This window comes from Stegostoma tigrinum, chromosome 7 (assembly GCF_030684315.1).
Source record: "Stegostoma tigrinum isolate sSteTig4 chromosome 7, sSteTig4.hap1, whole genome shotgun sequence".
NCBI classification, from domain to species: Eukaryota; Metazoa; Chordata; class Chondrichthyes; order Orectolobiformes; family Stegostomatidae; genus Stegostoma; species Stegostoma tigrinum.
Window position 1 is genome coordinate 75,325,369 of NC_081360.1, and position 16,952 is coordinate 75,342,320.

Sequence of the window (16,952 nt, forward strand, 5' to 3'; positions counted from 1 at the left end):
ATCAACTTTGCAGAAAACATGAAGGTACAAAAAATACCTGGATATATTTGCTGTGCAGATGTTAAATAATCATTCTAAAAGCTAGAGACTTGTCCTTGATGCCTCAAGATACTCAAACAAAAATATTTCCAAGAACTCTGGTTACTTCTTTCTGCTGTAATATACTAAATAGGTATTCTGAGATATTAGTTGTCTGGAAGCTCCCAAGACTGCTTCATTTTAAAACGAAGTCTATAGCTAATACCAATTAATGATGTCGTCACTCCTAGTTCAGAATTTTCATGTAACAGTGGGTTTGACTGAATAAATTTACCTTCCGAGGGGTAAGGTAATGCTCATGTAATTTGGGCAGTGATTGTTTAGAAGTGTTTGGAATTGCATTCAAGCAGTACTTAGGGAGGAGGGGAAATGTTGTTCGAGTGTAGGCAATGATTAGTGTGGCTTTTCGAGCATATAGATTTCTCAGGTCTTTACAGAAAACATATTGTTTATATCCAGATGCCTTTAACTTTAATTTTTCATGACTTTAACAGACAATGTTACTTTATTACCTAACTCATATATCAGAGTGGACTGATTTGACAGCTGGAAATTTAGTGACACAGTTTTTACTTTGGAGTGCAATTTGCAATTTGTTAAAAAATTAGACGAGATATGCCTTTTTGTCCTCAATGTCCGGTATAAACTCACTCGCATATGACAAAATGTACTTTCATGAACTGACACGATGGATCACTGAGATAACAAGGTGTAGAGCTGGATGAACACAGCAGGCCAAGCAGCATCAGAAGAGCAGGAAAGCTGACGTTTCGGGCCCTGAAGGATTAGCTATGCTGAATGCAACCCAAACAATGTGATAACAGGCCTAGGAGTACATGGGAATGGGTAACTGCTAAAAGCAACCTTTGTCATCACAGGATTGAGTGTGAGGTGGGTAAAAAAAAAACATGGAAGGATGGAAACAGGCTCTAAAGCTGTTGAACTTGATGTTGAATCTTAGACTGCACAGGCTCCAAGCGAAAACTGAGATATTGTTCTTCCAGCTTGCGCTAAGGCTCGCTGGAACGTTGCAGCAGGCCTGTGACAGAAATGTGGCTAGGGAAATGGTGATGTGTTGAAGTGGCAACAACTGAAACCTTGGGGTCATTTTTACAACAGAGCGTAAAGTGTTCTGCAAAGCGGTCACTGCAGTTCTTTGGACGATTGTAACCAGACAAAACAATGCCTTGGGATGTAACGTAGGGAGTGTTGCCTGGTTTATTGTCCACCAGCAGCCTGGTTCTGATGCTGGATTTATGTAGTGGAATGTGGTGTGGTGGTAAACAACACAGGAGGCAGATACTTCAGAGGCAAAGAAAATTGAGTTTACTGAAAACCAGTAAATTTAATATATATTTTCAGGAAAACTGGATGGGAAATATCAAAACCCCACTATTACTGACTGAGACCTGTCTTACATTGCCTTGACCCTGATTTTAAGCATTGCAGCCAAGACTGATACAGTGGATTTAATAGTTGGTGAGTGATTTGTTATCTAATGGTAGAGAGAGAGAGTGAGCGATTACTTGTTAACCCAAAGTCCTACCCTGCTTCTTTTCTTTAGTGAGGCAGTACACTGTTTGCCCCCAAACCTCATCTTCCCCTATCTCAGATTAGCCAAGCTGGGTTAGAGGGCCTAGATGACCTTAGGCTCACCCCTGGAGTGCAACATGATTTCAACTTGCTCTTGTCTGTAGTCTTTTGCCGTAGCTGGGGCTTCTGCAGAGAGCCTGATGGATGTGACTGGCAGTACCCCGGTCAGTGTCTTGCGTCTCTGGATGCTCTTGGTCACTTCCAGACATAGAGTGGAGGTTTATGGTTCGTTGGTGTTTGTTGGTTGCGAGGGTTGCTGTCAGTGTGGAGGGTTTGCAGAGTCTTCGACTCAGAGTTGTCTGCAGGAACTTATCCCTCGATCGCTAAGTCTAACCGATCTCCTTTCCCCACCTCATGGCTTTGGCTCAAGGACTCCTTCATGTGTGGGGGCCTGCTTCTTGTTTGGACCGTCAAACTCCTTTTGTGAACCTGGCGCACGTAGAGCCAACCTTACACCATGCACCTAGTTCATATCGGGGTGTGTTGCTGGTATTGCAATGATCACCACTGGGATCGGGGACCCCAGTTATGTCCAACTATAGGCCCCCCCCATCTCCCGCCAAATCTGGTTTCGGCTGCCGACCTATTGTTCCCCCACCTTGGCTCTGAATGAGCTTCCTGATCACTGGATGAGGTGTGAATGTCTTTTCAATTAAGGTGAATGGTTTGGAATGTCCAGTATTTTCCTTGGGATGGGTATTCCATATGTTTTGAATAGTAGTGCAACTGTGCATACATTCAGAGGTGGAACAGCTTTACCTGCTCAGGTTCGGTATTTTTGTGTATGATCGCTGGCTGGGAATTGAATGGCTTTGTACCTCTGTAGGCTCCAGAAGGTCGGAAGATGTCCTCTCACCCATCCCTTCCTCCCACCCCAAGCCGCACCTCCATCTCCTACCTACTAACCTCATCCCACCTCCTTGACCTGTCCGTCTTCCCTGGACTGACCTATCCCCTCCCTACCTCCCCATCTATACTCTCCTCTCCACCTATCTTCTTTTCTCCATCTTCGGTCCGCCTCCCCCTCTCTCCGTATTTATTCCAGAACCCTCACCCCATCACCCTCTCTGATGAAGGGTCTAGGCCCGAAACGTCAGCTTTTGTGCTCCTGAGATGCTGCTTGGCCTGTCTTCATCCAGCCTCACACTTTATTGTCTTGGATTCTCCAGCATCTGCAGTTCCCATTATCACTGGTCTGAAGATGTTTGTTTCCCGCAGTCTGGCTTCCACTGTTTTAAGCTGGGGCATGAACGGGGGTCTTCCTTTAGTTTTGCAAGCTAACCCCTGTTTCAGACATCTGCCCTGGATTTGCATATTACCCTGTCTGTCCCAACCAGCCTTTTCCTGGTTCAGTTGAGGCCTATGGTTTCTCGTGTCCAAAAGTCCAGTGAATTTTAGGTCCAGTGTAATTTCCTCAAACTTAGATCTTCAGAGGGTTTTTGTCTAGGGTGTATGCATAAGTTGATGGGGATTTTTGCCCCACCTTACAATAATTTTCAATGGACTTTGCTTGGTGCAGTTTGATTACTACGGCTGAGAATAGGTGTATTATTTTGGAAAAAAATATGCATTTTTAATCGACCTGGTACTGTTCCCGTTAAGCTGCATGTGCATACAGAAATGCAACATCTCAAAGCACTGTGTAGGCCTTGTTCTAAATCCTACATGTGACTGCTACAGAAGATTTTAAAGGGAGCACAACCCTTAATGAAATTAAGTAACCGTGGTGCCTAAACCCCTACCCATGGAATAGCATAGAATCATCACATTTTATAATACCGAAGGAGGCCAGTTGAAGCATTTGGTATCATGCCTTTATTAGTCAGTGCATTGAATGTAGGAGTTTGGGAGCTCATGTTGCAGCTGTGCAGGACATTGGTTAGACCGCTATTGGAAGACTGTGTGCAGTTCTGGTATCCCTGCTTATAAGAAGGATGTTGTGAAACTTGAAGGGGTTCAGAAAAAGATTTCCAAGGGTGTTGCCAGGGTTGGAGGATTTAAGCTATAGGGAGAGGCTAAGTAGACTGGGGCTATTTTCCCTGGAGTGTCGGGGGCAAAGGGGTGACCTTGTAGAGGTTTGTAAAATCATGAGGGGCATGGATAGGGTAAATAGACAAGGTCTTTTCCCCAGGGTGGCAGAGTCCAAAACAAGAGGGCATAGGTTTAAGGTGACGGAAAAGATTTAAAAGGGACGTAAGGGGGATCTTTTTCACAGAGGCAATGGTGTGTGTATGGAATGAGTTGCCAGAAGAAGTAGTGGAGGCTAATACAATTACAACATTTAAAAGGCATCTGGAGGGATATATGAATAGAGAGGGCTTGGCGGAATACGGGCCGAATGCTGACAAATGGGACCAGATTTATTTGGGCTAACTGGTCAGCATGGATGAGTTAGACCAAGGGGCCTGTTTACATGCTGTGTATGTCTATGACCCATCATGCCTAGACCTGGTCCCAAAAGAGCTATCCAGCTAGTCCCATTCTCCAGCCCCATCACCATAGCCCTCTCAACTCCTCACTTTGAAATATATCCAGGTCTTGTTGGAAACCACAATTGTAATCTGCCTCCACCACTCTCCCAGGCAGCACATTCCAAATCCTAATAACTGTAAGAAGTTGCTCCTCATTTCGATCTTAGCTCTCCTGCTGACAATCTTGAAATTGTGACCTCTAATTATTGATGTACCAGCTAGTGGAAATAGAATGTCTTCCTTTACCCTGCCAAAATTATTCATTATTTTGAACATCTCATTGAGGTCACGTCTTGCTCTCCTTGGAGCTGAGAAGATTATACCCAATTTATTTAGTTTTTCCTTGTTTCTAAATCCTTTATTCCTGATTTCATTCCAATAAATCTCCTTTGCACTCTCTCTCTCTCTCTAGGACTTTAACATTCTTAAATAAGGTGTCCAGAACTGAACACACAATTCCAAATGTGGACTCACCGGTGATTTATAGAGATGTAACATCACTTCTTTGCCTTTATACTCCATGCCTGTCCTGAACTCCCTGAAAGTTTTACCATTGAGCCTGTATTGTCTCTCTGTGTTTGTTCTACCAAAATTCATTACTCACATTTCTTTGCTTTGAAATTTGTTTTCCAGGTAACTTGTCAATATCCCTCTGTAGTTGCTCAGCACTATTTTCACAGTTCACTACTCTTCCAAGCTTGCAAATTTAGAGATTTTGCCCTCAACATCCATCACCAAATCATCTGTATCAATCAGAAAAACCAAGAGTTCCAACACAGATCCTTGGGGAGCGCCACTTTCAACTTGACTTCAATCTGAGATGCTGATCTGTACCTACCATAGAACATAAAACTTTACAGCACAGTACCCTCTGTTTCCTATCTTTTAGCCAACCTCTCATCTACGCTGCCAAGGATTTATCAGTTCCAAACATTTCTAATTGTCTCACCAACCTGCAATGTGGCATCGTATCACATGCTTTGTGAAAGCCCAAATATACACCATCCACAGCACAATCCTCATTCATTCCCTATGTCACTTCATCAAAGAACTTAGCCAACTTTGTCAGAGATGATCTGCCCTTGACAAAGTGACATTGACTGTATTATTAGCTTTCCTGTTATTGATGTCAGGCTGACCAGTCTGTAGTTTCCTGGATTATCCTTTGCCCCTTTCTTAAAAGGTATCAGATTTGCAACCATCTAATCCCCCAAGACTGGTCCTTTGTTCAGGGAGGCTTGAAAGTTTCTATCAATGTCTCTGTAATTTGCTCCCTTATCTCTTTCAGTTATCTACAATGCATTTTATCCGAGTCTGGCGATTTGTCTACTTACCACCCTTTTTAGTACCTGTTCTTTATCTATCACTGCACTGCTCTGTTGCTGAACATTCCATATTTTCAATTGGGCCATTGTCACCATTTTTTTCCACAAAGTAAAGACAGAAGCAAAATACTCATTTAGGACCTGTACCTTTTTGATTCAGTGAGCAGCTTATCCTTGTTCCTTTTGGGCCTCATTCTATCCTTCACTAATCTTTTACTATTAATATATTCTAAGAATACTATTTCTTTTGAGTGTAGCCTGCTATTTTTATTTAATCATACTTCCTCCTTTATTCCAGCTTTAGTCCCTCTGCTGCATTTGAGATATTATTCCTGATTTCTATTACTGCTATTTTTCCAATATGTATTACGTGCCTCCTTTTTCTTCCTCACTTTCTCACCAATATCCTTTGCCATCCAGGGGATTCTGAATACCCCATGTTTGTTTTTCAAGTGTAAACCTAGTTTGCACCTTGTTCATCTCTCTTTTGAAATTTTGCCATATTTCATCCGCTGTTTTATCCACCAAAATGCATTCAACCTGCCCCTGTTCAAATTTGCCCTCGTCTAGTCTGGCATCTTAATCATGGACTGTGTCGTGGAGTGAGGGCATCGCTGTTTATGCCAGCATTTATTGCCCACAGGGAAGTTGAGAATCAGCCATATTGCTGTGGGTCTTGAATCATATACAGACCAGATCAGGAAAGGATGATAGTTTCCTTCCCTAGGACATTAGTGAACCAAATGGGTTTTTCTGAAAATCAACATTGGTTTCATGATTATCATTAGCTCTTAATTCAAGATTCCAGCAAAGCTCCCTCCCAGGTAGGACTGGAAATGTACTGTCCCTGAGTGTTCTAATGCACACATTGCCGGAATTTGTCCCCTTCCTTGTCCCGGATTCTACCTTTTTTCCCCAGTCTACCCTCAGGTAATTCAAATCACAAACTATCATAAACCCTACTTTTTGTGCAGATTTCTATAATATGAAATGCTCTGATCAACTTCCTTCTAGCTACTTGGAGGTCTGTCATAAACACCAACAAGGCCGCTAGTCCCTTCCTGTTTCTCACCTCCAACCATATAGACTATAATTCAGGAACTGCATCTTAATCAAAGACAATGATATTTGACCAAGACTGCTATCTTAGAATCTTCAACCAAAACAGGTGAAGTCTTTGGCAGATGGATGGAACTACTTCTGTTAAGTCTGTATTGAGATTTTTGCTTCAGAAACTCAATCGGAATGGGTAGCTCACATCAAAAGTAAGAGTGTTCGTTGTTCGTAAATACCCTGAGGCTTGGCAAGTAACAAGGTTTGATCTGTTCATCTTTGCCCTTGGCATCAGTGTGATAGACAGCGCTATGTGTGACTTTAATGGTTCACGGTTTAGATTTGGAGACAGTCTGACCGGTTCCCACCCTGATCACTGTGCAAAGGCTCCAGTTGAATACATGAGGACACTGGGGCAGAGTAGAGTTGTTGTGATGGATATTCAGTTCAACAGTCTCTTGATAACTGACAGCCTATACGTTTTAATGGAAATAAATTATTGTTATGTCATCATCTGTGAAGTGTACTCTGGCAAGGAATCTGCCAGTAGGAAAGGATGGATGTAAAAGCCATAATTCAAAACTAAATTGGGTTGAGGGTGTCAGAAATGTTAAGTTCATAACTGAGTAGCTAGCAGATTAGTTCCCGACAAAATTTCAATATCATCCAACATAGTTAACCTGCCACCATTTTGTTCTAAACCTGCATTCTCAATATGAACGAAGTTTTGAAAGGAATTTTCAATGACCTAAATGTGGATTTTACCAGTTTCAAAATCTCCCCACCCCCAGCATCATCCCATGATCAATCGTCCCTCTCATCTCTTCCCCCTTTACCTGACACAATCTATCCGTCCTCTCTCCCACCCCACTGGCCAATCCCCACAACTCCCCTCCCTGTACACCTATCACCGTCCTAACCTACCTCCCCAGCCCCATCCCTCTTTTCTCTGTTTATTTCTGAGCTTCCTTCCCCCTCCTCATGTCTAAAGAAAGGTCCTGACCCAAAACATCAACTTTCCTGCTCCACTGATGCTGCCTGGCCTGTTGTGTTCCCCCAGCTCCACACTGTTATATCTTCAATAAAGTCCTGATGTAACATTCAACAATGCAATAAAATAAATTTATAAACATCAGATTAGCATCGTCATGAACAGCATAACCTTTTTTTCCAGATTCATAGATGATCTTATTGACACAGGGTATCTCTTTAAAAATAGACTTTTTAAAAATTCAGTTGTTGATATTGACTAAAGAAGGAGTTTAAACAATAATCGGGTCTGTTATAACCTAGTTATCAGCTGTTTCACGTTCTCCTTTAGCTTTATTTCTGAAATTGATGCAAATGAGTAATCTGAATATTTTCTAATGAACAGAGATGTTGCACACATCTGGAGCAGGTGGGACTTTAACCTGTCTCCTGGCTCAGTAATAGGGACACTACACTGCACCACAAGAACACCATGGATAAGTTGAATGTTTTCACCAACAGTCCAGCATGGGTGTGAATCCTTTTGTGGATTAAACCCAAAATAATTTGTCCTGTGCTGCCTTGTTTTAAAATAATTGTGTGGAAGCCACGTGTACTTTCATCTTTGAATTAATTCAATGTCGTCCCCAGTAGAATGCCACAGGCTGTCCCTAAATACTAATTAGGAGGCAAAGTTGTAACTGCCAGCCCGTATGGTGGCCTAATCCTTCTAATCGGAATTTTAAATTATAGTCTGAATTTAACTTGCACTTCTGGCTGTTTTAATGTCAAACTGAAATACTTTTTTTTGAAAATCTGGCAAGGTTTTGTTTCTTTCAGCAGTGCTCATTTTCTTCCTCCTCCTCGTTAAAGAGTACGCACTGAATTTAAAGGTAGCAGTTAGATTTGATCAAAATCAGAGGCCGTAAGTTCACTTGTCAGTGCATTTGGAGTACTCCTGACACACAAGGTGCTAGGTTCAGGCTCCACTCCAGGATTTAAGTATGTAATCTTGGTTGTCATTCTGGTACTGAACAAGTCTTTCACTGATGGAGCTGTACATTCTGGTCGAGATGCTTAGTCCAAATTTCACTGTTTTGAGCTGTAACTAATTATATTTAGTGAGTGCAATTGTAAAAATTATGTTTGTTTGGCAAGCTAAATATTTGAAACCTTAAGATTTTTTTTGCCCTCACTTAAATTTTTGTGCACATCAAAGTGAAGAATAGAACTTTTAAGTAGGGGGTAAGGTCAAGTTTATTTCATTCTAGTAATGTTTATCTGAACAGCATAAGTTACTACTTCCTGCTTTAAAAATTCTCTCCCAACTGTCTTTGCAGCTTCTGTGAGATGGTCGTCGAAGTGAGTTATGGTTGCTTTGTGTTGTCACTTTGAGCTCTATGGAAGTAAATTGAGGCATTCACAAAGTTTTGCTTTTATGCTTGAACTTGAAAAAGGTACAGTCTAATTATAATGATAACTTGACAAGGTAGCCATTTGGACTTCCGGGGTGGATGTGGCCTGGTGGTGGATAAGAGTCACTTTGGCTGCTGTGTTGTCATCTTCTCTGCATTCAAGCCCCCTGGAGAAGGAGCATGGGGTCTCCAGCAGCATATTTGAGCCTTCTGCCTGACTGATGGACACCTCTAGGACTTGACTGTTTTGTGAGCACCAGGAATAATAATATTTGGTTTATAGGCTTTCCACTGTTTTGTTTACAGTCATGAAAGTAAAAGATATAGTTAAACATAAATGGAAAGTGCTGGAAAATGTATAGTAGCATCGACAATGAGAGAAAAGAGTCACCATTTTAGGGTCAGTATGGCTCCTCTTTACAACCTGCAAAACCTGCATTTTCTGCAGTTGTTTATATATGAGCTCTTGCTGTGACAATTTGTTATTCTTTTGGTGTTTTGTTGTAGGTTGGATTACTGTTTCACGTGGTAGTGTAATTGGAATTGGTGAATGATTTGGTAAATTAACCAGCTTTAATCCTGTGTCATCTGTGGTTGTCAATTATACTGTGTGTGAACATGCTGAACAGTTTTGGTATAATAGTTTGATTTGTGAGGTGTGTCAGCTTTCTCACTTGTCTTGGATTAAAAGCTTTTCCATTGCTTTGATGAGTTGCAGTAGATGCTGCTTTGAGAATTAGCCAATAAACTTGACAAGAGTTACAGTATTTTTGCTGTTCCCAATTAATGTTATGACAAAATAATTCCACCTGTACAGTTTATTTAGATTTTTCTGAAGTCCGATTTTAGATTAAATTAGAGGAAGGCACTTGCAATTGAACCCCATTACACCTTCCCTACATGAGAATCTAGAATTTTGCATAATTCTTTTTGGAAATGGTAGCTTTTAAAATGCTGTGTTTGCCAAATGAAATTCTGTTTCAGCCTGTTAAGATTGTTGGGTAAGATGTAAATCACTCAAATAATTCTGAAGAGCTAGACCATTGGGAACAAATTTAATTGCTATGATTGGAATGACTATATTTGGATCAACTGTTACTTAGTGGAGTTGCATGCCATTGTACTGTAAATTGGGGAGTCAGACGACACCAACTTGTATTTATTTAGCACATTTAACATAACAAAACATCCCTAGCTACTTCAGAAGAGTATTATGAAACAAAATAAACCATGAGATATTATTGTAGTCAGGAGATTGAAAAGGCAACTGTTATCTAAATGGAGAGAGATGTCAAAATGCTTCAGTGCAATAGGATTTGGGTGTAGTCGTGCAGAAAACTAGTATGCATGTACAGCAGGTAATAAGGAAAACAAATGGAATTCTGACATTTATTACTAAAGTAATGAAGTATAAAAATAGGGAAGTGTTGTTGCAAATGCATAAGGCATTGGTGAGAGTGCTCCAGAAATACTGTATATAGTTTTGGTCAACTTGTGTCCTTCCTCATGTAATTGTGTTGGAGGTAGTTCGGAGATGTTCTGTTGACTAATTCCAGAGATAAAGGCTTTGTCGTATGAGGAGAGATTGAGTGGTTTAGACATACACCCACTAAATTTTAAGAAATATGAGAGGAACATTAATTGGGGAAAGTAAGATGATAAAATAGATTGACATAGTAGTTCTAGAGTGGCTGTTTCCCCTTTTGAGGCAATCTAGAATGAGTTGTCACAGTTTTCAGTAAGAGGTAGCAAACTTAAGTAAGAATAACATCTAAAGGTCATGAATCAACAGAATTCTGTGCCCCAGAATGCCGTGGATACCAGGAAACTGAATAAATTTAAAGGAGGAGATACTAATTGTGAACTAGTAACGGGTTAAAGGGCTATGTGGAGCAGGCAGGAGAGTTGAAACTGAGATGAGATCATCCATGATCATAAATGGTGGAGCAGGCTCGAGGGAATGAATTGCGTACTCTTGCCCGTAGCTCTCATGTTATATTCATATATTAAGTGGAATGACCGAAAGCTTGGTCAGAGAGGTAAATTTTAGGGGCGTCTTAAAGAAGTTCAATTGTGAAGACCATGTCTTTTCATTTTATTTCTGTAGTTTTAGAAAATAACTTTTAAAAGTAAGGATTACAGCAAATTTTTGAAACCAAGCAATCTGACACTAATTTTAAGCATTGTTTACACAGCTGCTGGTTTCAACAGTAGTTGGTGTGGTTTGCAGATGAGCTGGATCTGAAGGATGATGAACAAATGGTGTTTTGGTTCGCAACATGTAGCTGATTGACAACTGGTCAACTAGTCCATAGACCAATGACAAAGGCCATCTGCCTGCCAGCAACTGTGATTTGGTTCTCAGGGCTGAGAACAACATGCAGAAAAGTAATCAAATCTTTACCTAATCAGGAACTATGCCATTAATCTCCCTCAAAATGCATTTAAGACCTGAAGAAAACAAGTTTATATTTATTTACAATAGTTTCTGTAAGCTGTGCAATTTAATTAAGAAGTTGGAGATCATTTTATAAGTGTGAACTGATCCCCTGTGCCTCCTGAAAACCAGTGAAAGCATTTGGAGAAAGAAGACTGAGAAGCAGTATTCTGACCAGCAGAATCTTAAGAATTGTCTCAACAATCCTGTGAACAGGATCCACTGAACTACCATCCCAGAATTTCCCACTGTCCATAATACCCATGAGTTTTCCTGCTTGTACTTTTTTTTTATTCTTGGGATGCGTGTGTTGCTGGCTAAGCCAGCCTTTATTGCCAGAGGACAGTTCAGAGGCAACCACGTTGCTGTGGGCCTGGAGTCAGATATCGCCCAGACCAGGTAAGGAAAGCAGATTTCCTTCCCTAAAGGGCATTAGTGAATAAGCTTGGTTTTCTGACATTCAGCATGATTTTGTGGTCATCCTTAGAAACATAATTTCAAATTTGTTCAAAATTAAATTCAAATTCCAGCATCTGCCATGGTGGGATTTGAATACACAACCCAGAACATTACCTGGGCCTGTGTGTGTGTGTGTATGTGTTGGAAGGGGGTCACTTTTTAAGATAACTAGAATCTTAACTAGTAGAGTTATATGCCAGAGAGTTATTTCCGTGTTGCTTACCTGTAGCTAGTGTCTATTTACCTCTAATAAATAGTAATTCTTGTTGCGCACAAACAGAAATGCAGATATGTCTGAAAACTGAACAAAAATTGAAATATCAACATCACGATAATGCTTGACTGGATAATGTCAATAATAAAAATACAAAAAACTGTTGATGCTAGATAACTAAAACATCTGCAGAAAAAGGATCAGTTTGTGCTTTAGGATCTGAGATGATTTAATAGAACTGTGTTCAAGACAGTTCTGAAATAAGTAAATTTGTCATGCTAAGACAAGTAAGTGAATAGAACTATGGGCTTGCAGTTCTCTTGGACCAGATGGTGTGCGTTCTAAAGCTTCAGTAGAAGTGCATACAGAGTTAGTGGATGCACAATTGCAATCTTTCAAATTCCCCTGGTTCTCGAATGGTCCCAACAGCTCATAGAATCCTGCAGTACAGAAGCAGTTGGCCCATTGATTCCACACTGACTTTCCGAAAAGCATCCCACCCGTACTCGCACTGTACCCTATCCCTGTAACCCTGCATTTCCCGTTGCTAATCTCCCTAGCCTGCACATCCCTGGACACTGCACTATTTAGTATGGCCAATCCCCCTAACCTGCTCATCTTTGGGCTGTGGGAGGAAACTGGAGCACCCAAAGGAAACCCACACAGTCACAGGAAGAACGTGCAAACTTTATGCAAACACTCGCCCGAGAGTGGAATCAAACCTGGGTCCCTGGTGCTGTGAGGCAGCAGTGCTAACCACTGAGCCACCATGCCATCCATGTGGAAGACCACAAATGTAATTCTATTCAACAAAGGCCAAAAATGAAACTTTGGGCCATAAGCCGGTTGCTGGGGAAAGAGGTAGTAACAAGAAGTTTAGTAAATTGTCATTACAATCCAGCAGAGTCAGCATGGTTTTAGGAAAGGGAAATTATGCTTGACAAATATTTTGGATTACTTTTGACGATGTAACAAGTAGGATGAATAAATGGAAAGCTGTAAATATTGTAAATTTGGATTTCCAAAAGACATTGTCAGCTGTGTCATACAGATGGTCACTATGCAAGGTAAGAGCTGCTGATGTTTAGAGCATGAGAACAGAAATGGAATAGCTGGGTTACAGAAACAAAGTTGGGATTGTTTTCAGGATAGCAAATTCCAACTAATAGATGCAACTTTAGCTGAGGCCGCCTCTAACTTTGATCCATCTTAGTGCCTTGGACAATTGTGTTGAAGTCAGATTTGTTGATAGTATGAAGATAAGTAGGCAGGTAGACTGAGAAGGATACAGACTGCAAAGGGACAGAAATAGGTTAAGTGAGTTGGCAGAAATGTGGCAGATGGAGTATCGAAAAATGTGAGGTTGTCCACTTTGTGGCCTTTGTGAGGAGTTCAGAATACAGAACTAGGGAAGTCTTTTCCTAACTGTGCAGGGCACTGATGAGACTGCGTTCAGAGTACTGAATACTGCTTTTGGGATGAACAAATGAGTTATGCAGAAAGGTTGAGCATGTTGATGCTTAGAAGAATGAAACATAATCTTATTGAAATTATTGAAGATTATGAAGGGGCTTGACAGGTTAACTACTAAGAAGATGTTTCCTCTCAAAGGTGGATGGCGAATCTTGAGTAAGGGAGCACAGTTTCAAATTAAGGGGCTTCCTTATGACTGAGCTGAAGCTGGGGTCTTGTGTCTTTGGAATTCTCTACTTCGATTAGAGTACAACATTGTCTTTGTCTTTGAATATATTCAAGAGATTTTGACCTACACGGCAGAGGCACATTTGTTGCGGGGAGCAGGCTAAAAAGTAGAGTTAAGGTAACAACCAACTCAACTATAATCTTAACTGAATTGCTGTGAAAGCTCAAATGGCCTCTCAGTTCCTATGTTCTTATAAGGTGAAAGGGTATGTTGTGGAGCATAATGGAGAAGATAGATCTTGTGAAGTGACAAAAGGATTAGTTAGAGGGATGCTGAATATCAAATATTTATGATTGTTTGGTCTGTCATGAACAGGAAGAATAGAATTCGGCTAAATTCCATGTCGAATGTGAGACAGCAGAGATGCTTGTTGGTAGAGAGGATGTGGTTCATCAAACGCAAGGGAAAAAGATAGCAATGAAGGTAAGCAGTCTAAAAATACAAACTGAAATCAGATGGAAGAGCTGAGCTATGCATGAAATAGCTGTAAATGAAATATCAAATGCCGGAATTATAATAAAATGTTACGTATACTCAGCAGGTTAGGCATCATCTGTAATTAAATGTATTAAAGGTCCAAAACGGTTTTAGAAATTTCCATTTTGGGTGATTACTGTAGCAGTAGTTGAATGAACATGTAATGATTTCTTTTTTCCCTTTTGTTGACCAAGTGAGATTTGTTTGTGCTGTGGTGTGTTAACCCAATACTGTAATTAAATGAGAATTTTAAACACTTTATTTTTGAGTCAATCTGTTAAATTGCTGTATTATTATTATTCTCAGAGGCATAGCCTGGATTTAAATGTATAAATGACTTGAGTTTTGTCTTTTTAATATTTACTTTTTACAAGTTTTTGTTTTAACCTTTTTTCAAAGAGTATATAAGGATCATTTCTTTTACTGTTCTCTGCGTCTTTACTTTTCAGTAATAATTTCAGCATTTTATACTGAATGACTGTATTTATGTTATAGTCTTGATTTTTCAAAAAAATATATAATATTTTCTGTTCCTGCTTCGCACTAAAGATGATGGAATTGTAGACTACCTTTCTTCTTTAAAAACCATCATCAACACACAGCATAGATAATAAAGTGTGAAGCTGGATGAACACAGCAGGCCAAGCAGCATCTCAGGAGCACAAAAGCTGATGTTTTGGGCCTGGACCCTTCATCACAGAGGGGGATGGAGTGAGGGTTCTGGAATAAATAGGGAGAGAGTGGGAGGCGGACCGAAGATGGAGAGAAAAGAAGATAGGTGGAGAGGAGAGTTTAGGTGGGGAGGTAGGGTGGGGATAGGTCAGTCCAAGGAAGACGGACAGGTCAAAGAGGTGGGATGAGGTTAGTAGGCAGGAAATGGAGGTGCGGCTTGAGGTGGGAGGAAGGGATGGGTGAGAGGAAGAACAGGTTAGGGAGGCAGAGACAGGCTGGGCTGGTTTTGGGATGCAGTAGGCGGAGGGGACGAACTAGGCTGGTTTTGGGATGCGGTGGGGGAAGGGGAGATTTTGAGGCTGGTGAAGTCCACATCGATACCATTGGGCTGCAGGGTTCCCAAGCGGAATATGAGTTGCTGTTCCTGCAATCTTCGGGTGGCATCATTGTGGCACTGCAGGAGGCCCATGATGCACATGTCATCTAAAGAATGGGAGGGGGAGTTGAAATGGTTTGCGATTGGGAGGTGCAGTTGTTTATTGCGAACCAAGCGGAGGTGTTCTGCAAAGGGTCCCCAAGCCTCCGCTTGGTTTCCCCAGTGTAGAGGAAGCCACAATGGATGCAGTATACCACATTAGCAGATGTGCAGGTGAACCTCTGCTTAATATGGAAAGTCATCTTGGGGCCTGAGATGGGGGCGAGAGAGGAGGTGTGGGGGCAAGTGTAGCATATCCTGCAGTTGCAGGGGAAGGTGCCGGGTGTGGTGGGGTTGGAGGGGAGTGTGGAGCGAACAAGGGAGTCACGGAGAGAGTGGTCTCTCCGGAAAGCAGACAAGGGTGGGGATGGAAAAATGTCTTGGGTGGTGGGGTCGGATTGTAGATGGCGGAAGCGTCGGAGGGTGATGCGTTGTATCCGGAGGTTGGTGGGGTGGTGTGTGAGAACGAGGGGGATCCTCTTTGGGTGGTTGTGGCGGGGGTGAGGTGTGAGAGATGTGTTGCGGGAAATGCGGGAGACGCGGTCAAGGGCATTCTCGACCACTGTGGTGGGAAAGTTGCGGTCCTTGAAGAACTTGGACATCTGGGATGTGCGGGAGTGGAATGCCTCATCCTGGGAGCAGATGCGGTGGAGGCGGAGGAATTGGGAATAGGGGATGGAATTTTTGCAGGAGGGTGGGTGGGAGGAGGTGTATTCTAGGTAGCTGTGGGAGTCGGTGGGCTTGAAATGGACATCAGTTACAAGCTGGTTGCCTGAGATGGAGACTGAGAGGTCCAGGAACGTGAGGGATGTGTTGGAGATGGCCCAGGTGAACTTGAGGTTGGGGTGGAAGGTGTTGGTGAAGTGGATGAACTGTTCGGTTGCAGGAACGGCAACTCATATTCCGCTTGGAAACCCTGCAGCCCAATGGTATCAATGTGGACTTCACCAGCTTCAAAATCTCCCCTTGCCCCACCGCATCCCAAAATCAGCCCAGCCTGTCTCTGCCTCCCTAACCTGTTCTTCTTCTCACCCGTCCCTTCCTCCCACTCCAAGCCGCACCTCCATTTCCTACCGACTAACCTCATCCCACCTCCTTGACCTGTCCGTCTTCCCTGGACTCACCTATCCCCTCCCTACCTCCCCACCTATACTCTCCTTTCCACCTATCTCTTTTCTCCATTTTCGGTCCGCTTCCCCCTCTCTCCCTATTTATTTCCAGAAACCTCACCCCATCCCCCTCTCTAATCAAGGGTCTAGGCCCGAAACGTCAGCTTTTGTGCTCCTGAGATGCTGCTTGGCCTGCTGTGTTCATCCAGCTTCACACTTTATTGTCTTGGATTCTCCAGCATCTGCAGTTCCCATTATCTCATCATCACACAGCATAGACAGCCAGCCTTTAAGAAATAGGAGTAAGTTAATGAGCTTTACTCTGCCAGTTCAGTGAGGTTATGGTTGATCTGATCCTTACTTTAACCTGACCTTTCTGTTTGGCGCACCCCACTTTGGTGCACAAGCTAGCCAAAAAAATCTCAAACATACTTACTGATGCAGCCTCCAGTGTTCTCAGTGGCGAATTCGAAAGGTGCATTACCATCCAAGAAAAAACTCCCTCACTTCAGCTTCGAATCTCAATGCCCTCTCTTTCTTCA

At 42.0% G+C, this 16,952-nt stretch overlaps 1 protein-coding gene across 6 annotated transcripts in view; it reads left to right on the forward strand.

The window, feature by feature from the left end:
• The window catches only part of spopla (speckle type BTB/POZ protein like a), a 198,277-nt gene that overhangs the window by 46,080 nt on the left and 135,245 nt on the right, over window positions 1-16,952 (forward strand). For 2 of the 6 annotated variants that reach the window (XM_048534634.2, XM_048534633.2), the window contains exon 2: window positions 13,993-14,100. The exons of the other annotated variants lie outside the window; for them this stretch is intronic. The gene's annotated coding sequence lies outside the window, so the exon portion shown is untranslated. The remainder of the gene's footprint in view (window positions 1-13,992; window positions 14,101-16,952) is intronic. 6 annotated transcript variants of the gene reach the window in all.